Genomic DNA, 6,396 nt, shown 5'->3' with positions numbered 1-6,396 from the left:
ACAAAATTAAGATGGTATTATTTTAAATAAGTGGATTAATTTAATTAAATCTGATTTCAGGTATGAATAAAAGACAGACATAAAATGAATTACAAACTCCTTTTATTGCCAACATGTCACAAAAATCGCATGTATTAGTGTTCTCAGTGTGAATATACCGTACTCTTTACAAACAGAACTGCATCTTTCACATTTTAAGACACATCAATTCGCACAGGATGAGTGCAAAAAGTGCAAATTTGTCTCTTTTGGTGTTCTCTTTTTAGGCACAAACTGTTCAAAATACACAATGCAGTCGCACCGTTTAAAATAAAATGGATATAAAAACAAGGTTTCCATGTTTTCTGAACACAAAAGAAACTTTACTTTTTTTTCTGCAACATCGAACCACATAACAGATTATACTAATAATCTAATTTTAAAACAGTGTAGATATTTTAACAAGTGGATTTAGTTAAACAAATAGCAATCCATTTTAAAACAGCCGTGTAGACTTGTGTGACTGCATGGACTTGAACAGATTTGAAGCATCAAGCTTATTTTTAACTACTGAACTTAGTTAAACGAATAGCAATCTCATTTTAAAACAGCAGTGTTGACTTGTGAGACGGGCTCACAACAGATTTGAAGCATCAAGCTTATTTTAAGACAGCAGTCTAGATCTGAGGGACTGGACTCTGTTTGACAGCTTCGAAGCAAGAGAAGTTTTTGAAATACCTCGAAGGTATTCTTTAGATGCCTGGGATAATGAAGATTCAGTGCATATGTCAAACCAAGGAGGACACAGCAAGCCCTGGGAACACTTTCAAGGCCTGTGAGAACTTTCACACCCTCGATTACAATTCCAGTGTCCTTTGGACTGTCACTTGAAGCTCCTGTCCTGGTCACAATTACTGCCATCACAAGCTGTTCAATTCCTGTCTGTTCTTCATTGTCCTGCAACCATAAACAGCAGTGAGACCCAAAAACTAAGAAATACTGATCAAAGGAGAAAATCTGAAACTCTGTATCTTACAACACTGATCAAACAAATTAAGTCCAGTCAACAATATGTGACCCTGGACAACAAAACCAGTCTTATGGGTCAATTTTTCGAAATTGAGATTTTTACATCATCTGAAAGCTGAATAAATAAACTTTCTATAGATATACGTGTTGTTAGAATATGACAATATCTGGCTGAGATACAACCGTTTAAAACTCTGGAATCTGAGAGCGCAAAAAAATCAAAATATTGAGAAAATTGCCTTTGAAGTTGTTAATCAGGGGCACTGTGGCAGACCATCCACTCACAAAAATAACGTTTTTATATATTTAAGGTAGGAAATTTACAAAATATCTTCATGGAACATGATCTTTACTTAATATCATAATGAATTTTGGCATAAAAGAAAAATCGATAATTTTGACCCATACAATGTATTTTTGTCTTTTACTAAAAATGTTCCCGTGCTACTTAAGACTGGTTTTGTGATCCAGGGTCACATATTATGGCCTCTTGGGGAAGCAACCGACAATAATGATTTAAATTCACACATCTGGTATACTGAAATTAAGATTGCATACGTTGAATTCTTTGATCTCCTGCATGTTCCCCAAGGAATTCTATCATAAAGCGGATAACGACCTCTCTTGTCATATCAACAGAACAATGCCCATCCTAAAAGGAATAAAACATGAATTAATGATATCCTTCTTGTAGAGGTTTCTTTAACTTGGTAGTGTAAAACAGTGGTGCAAGAAATGTGCAAGTGTGCAAGGAATCTGTTCTGCACGATCCTCTTGTTTGTTAACATTCTTAAGGGTTAGTTCACCCAAAAATAAAAATGACATTTATTTCTGACCCATGTCGTTCTACATCCGTAAGACCTTCGTTCATCTTCGGAACACAAATTAAGATATTTTTGATAAAATCTGATGGCTCAGTGAGGCCTCTATAGCCTGCAAATTAATTTACACTTTCAGTGTCCAAAAAGGTACTAAAAACATATTTAAAATTGTTCATGTGAGAACAGTGGTTCAAACATAATATTCTAAAGTGACGAGAATACTTTTTGTAAGCCAAAATCAACGAAATAATGACTTGTCAACAATATCTAGTGATGGGCGATTTCAAAACACTGCTTCGAATCTTTTGTTTCGAATAACTGTTTTCAATGTTTTTTGTACCTTTCTGGATAAGTGTAAGTTAACTTGAATGTGTAAATTAACTTGCTGGCAATACATGTTCATCAGATTTCATCAAAAATATCTTAATTTGTGTTCCAAAGACAAACGAATGGCTTACGGGTTTGGGACGACATGAGGGCGAGTACTTAATGACAGAAATTTAATTTTATTGTGAACGAAGCCTTTAATTGATTCCTCTCAGCCTTACATAGAATAACTTGTAAACAAATGGCTTGCATGCTTCATTATAAACTTTACCTTCAGTATTTCCATCTCAGTTTTCAGTCTTTGCCCAAGTGCTCCTCCTTTGGCACAAAACAGTGTCAGCAGCTTGGGAGTGTGAGGGTCCAATGAGGACATCAATTTAGGTTCTAGCTGCACTGTGGTTATTCTCTGAAATTCTGCAGTCACCTGAATATGGAATGACAGAAATTAATTTAAGAAACTACTTACAGAAGAGACTTTAGATACATTATGTTTCTAAACATGACTACCAACTCACTTGAGAAGGCTGAAACAGGGCTGGCCATCGTTCCTTTATATCTTGCACACTTGGACACCGATTAATGATTTCATGTCGTCTATGAGCAAATGTTTTGTTCATCTTTTCCTTTATCATCTTTTCATTGTTCTTTTTTTTCAATTCTGAGACCAGCTCTTCTCTCTCTGTTTCCAAAGTACTCTCATCTTCACCCACTGGGTAAGATGGGAGGTAGTTGACTTCAGCTCTTTTGAACTTTTTAACATTTTTTGCAGACTTTCTGTCATCAGGGTTTTTGTGTTTTAGAGCATTACACATGACCTCAGGAATGCCAAAACCTCTGAGTTTTGTTCGGTAGTTAGCCATTTTGTATTTAATGCTTGTCTGCCATGCATAAACGCCAGAAAAGCTCCCTCGATCTGTCAACAAAGTAAGAACTATTGAACTGTCAACTTGACAGTTGAGTGCAACTCTTCCAAGGACTCTGGTATTCCAGATGGCAATGTTATCTTCTCTATCCTGTGGTCAAACATTACCCTAAGGGCTGCTGAATTCATGATTGGTTACCTAAAAACAAGAAAAATAAGTCACTGACATATATATATATATATATATACATTATATGTAGATTTTAAAATAATGATGTTCTAATAATAACTAATCATTGCAAAGACTCACCACTTACATTATTTCAGACAAATATAGGCTACCCCAGCTGAAAAAAAACAATAAAAATATTATTATAAACCATAAACTTTTTTCATTAAAACGGTTACAAAACTCCTTTTTGTTTTTAGCATTATTCCCACCAATAGAATCCATCGCATACCAAGACATTAGACCATTATTAGTTTCCATTAAAACCAATTCCACTAAATTACCATAATCATTACATTTTAAATGCTGTTTGGGCAGGGTTAACTTATATATATTGTTTATTCAGCAGGGACGTTTGATCCCCTTATGCAGGCACAGATGCAGCATTTTAAATAATACACCTCAGCTTCTAAGAGAACATGTTTTTGGGGGGTTAAGAAAGAGTTGGCAGCAACATTATATTTCCTCCCCCTTACTGTAAAACGCTCGCTCTGTGACTCTGGATGCATTTTAAATCAACAGTAAGGATGCGCTTCCGTCACATATTACACATGTGCCTTTCAAGAAACCGACTGAAGGTAGGTTAATGTGTTTATATGCTAGCTAGGCGAAATAGACGTACGATGCAAAAAGCTCTCTGTGGCGATCGTGACAGCTAGACCTATCTGCTAGTTCAGCTTGCTTTGCTAAGCGTCATGTTCTTCTATTGCGTTGCCTCTGGAAGGGTAGTCGCGCTACAGCGCCCCACAGGTCAAACCACGTTATTGCGGGCCATTAAATAAATATGAATTCAAATGACTACTCGACAACAAAATTATTTGTCGCCAGTTTTTTTACTGTCGACGTTATTTTTAACGTCGACTAATCGTTGCAGCCCTAGTGTAAAACACAATGTCCCATACTTTATGAGCAACCAAAATGTCCGAATTAAGCCAGCACTAACGTTACATGTTACACAACAATGACGTTCACATTACATCAAGTAGACAACTTGAACAATTTGCAAGTTATTTTTTCATATGTAAATTAAAATTTCCTTACCTTTGTTAGGAATTTAACGTTGAAAAAAGAGCGCTGACGAGATTTGCCTCCAGGTTGTCAGCGGGAAACTCCAGTAACGTAACAGGCCTCGTGAGCATAAACTGTTCGACTGCAGACGTGAATAGTTTTACAGCTGCCCTTTTGACATTAAACAGTGTCTTGTATTCATATATTAAGGAACTAAGCAAATCAAAAAATATTGCGCAACCAGATATGATTTGTCTGCAGCTGGCAATCTCCAGTGCGTGCTTGCCTCGTGTACGTCGGAGAGCTGCTTGCTTAAAGCGCGCGTTTTAACAGGAAATGCTTGTAAATTGAAAACAACTCAATTAAATTACGTTGGATTCATTCAATAATCTCTCTATTTGGAATTATTCAAAAATAATAGCTAAATTTTTAACAACCAATTTAAGTAGATTTTATTCTAGTCATTTTTAAATCATTTTAATGTAAAAAACTGACAAAAAAGCAAGAAATTAATTTAGTTAAATAACGTTTACTAATTAAATTTCATGAAATCTACAAACCCACAGAATGACTTTTTACAGTGTACTTAACCATGCCTCATGTCTGATGTACTGTAAGTCAGAGTGTAGGAACTTCAAAGCTTTCAGAATGAGTCACCATGAGTTTGCCAAGTAATCCAACTAAATACTCTATGTTATTGTTCTAGGAATGTTCTGGTAATGTTTTCAGCTGCAAGTTTTACTGTTCCTAAAATATTCTCCTATGCACAAATATTCTCCTGGACTCCAATGTCGCTCAGATGTCAAATTTTGATCTAAACTGAAAATCAATAAAGATATTGTCATCATGCAGTGCACAGCAAAATCACAGGTATTAAATTAACACTGCTCAGTGTTGGAACCATCAGCAGAATGTCAAAGTAACACTGAAACAGTGTTGAAGTTAATTATGTAATTAAGTAATTATGTGTCGGTCAATAATGCTCAATCAGCACTTCTTTTAACAAACAGAGTCACTAAAGAAAAGTAAAACAACAAGAACTGACCTGCAGTCACAGCATTACATGAAATCTGTTGAAATAAAAGAAGACATTATATCTCTCAAGATCAGGCATGCGATTGGCCAAGAACAAAAAGATGGAACATAGGCCACACCCTTGACCACGCCATGTCATATTAGCCCCACCCTCCACACAAAGATACATCTTTTTAACTCATTTGTCTTAAAGTAAAATGACAAGTAAAACATGAAAAATTGTTTCTAATGTCTATGATGAAATGTTAAATTAACTTTAGTAAGGGAGGCTAAATCCAATAATCCTGTTGTCCTGAAAAAAAACATTTCATACTTTGCCACACAATATAGAAACCATTATAATTACCTGATACTGATTATCAATTAAAGTTGTATCAGTTAAATGTCTAACAGTTTAATAGACCCCTAAATGATGTTTAAACAAATAGGATGACAAATTTGTGCAAAGCAGTCTTATGCTGGTGTTAAATATGATATAAAAGGGCATTTCTTTAGTACTTTACACTACTCTTTTCAGCAATAATTCATTTCACTAACAATCCGTACCAATTAAAGGTAAAGTTCATCTACATTACATTTATCCATTTTATCCAAAGCAACTTCAACACACTAAACAGTACCATTAGTTTACAAGGCCTGTAACCAGGAGGATTAGAGCTGGAGTAAGCAAGGGACAGAATGAACAAAATGAAAGATTTTTTTTGAGACATAAAACCAACAGTTATTGGTTAGTGAAATAAATGCTGAACAGGTATGTTTTGAGCTGCTTTTTGAACGTTGTGAAAGATGCTGCCGTTCAGGTGGAGACTGGCAGTTGGGTCATTCCACCACAGGGGAACCGAATGCGTAAAGGTTTTTGAAAGCGATTTGGTGTGTCGTTGTGATGGAACAACCAGGCGTCGCTCATTTTCAGAGCGAGTATGACGGGAGGGGATGTAGACCTGCAGCAGTGAGTTACGGTAAAGGGGCAAGTTGGCTGTTGTCGTTCTGAAGGCCAGTGTCAGAGATTTGAACTTGTTGCGGGCAGCAACTGGTAGCCAAAATGACCATTCTGTCATGAATGTCTCACTCTCTAGTTGTTCCAAACCTGAATACATTTATTTGTT

Source organism: Triplophysa rosa, linkage group LG22 (assembly GCF_024868665.1).
Source record: "Triplophysa rosa linkage group LG22, Trosa_1v2, whole genome shotgun sequence".
Taxonomy (NCBI): Eukaryota; Metazoa; Chordata; class Actinopteri; order Cypriniformes; family Nemacheilidae; genus Triplophysa; species Triplophysa rosa.
This window is presented reverse-complemented; position numbering follows the sequence as displayed.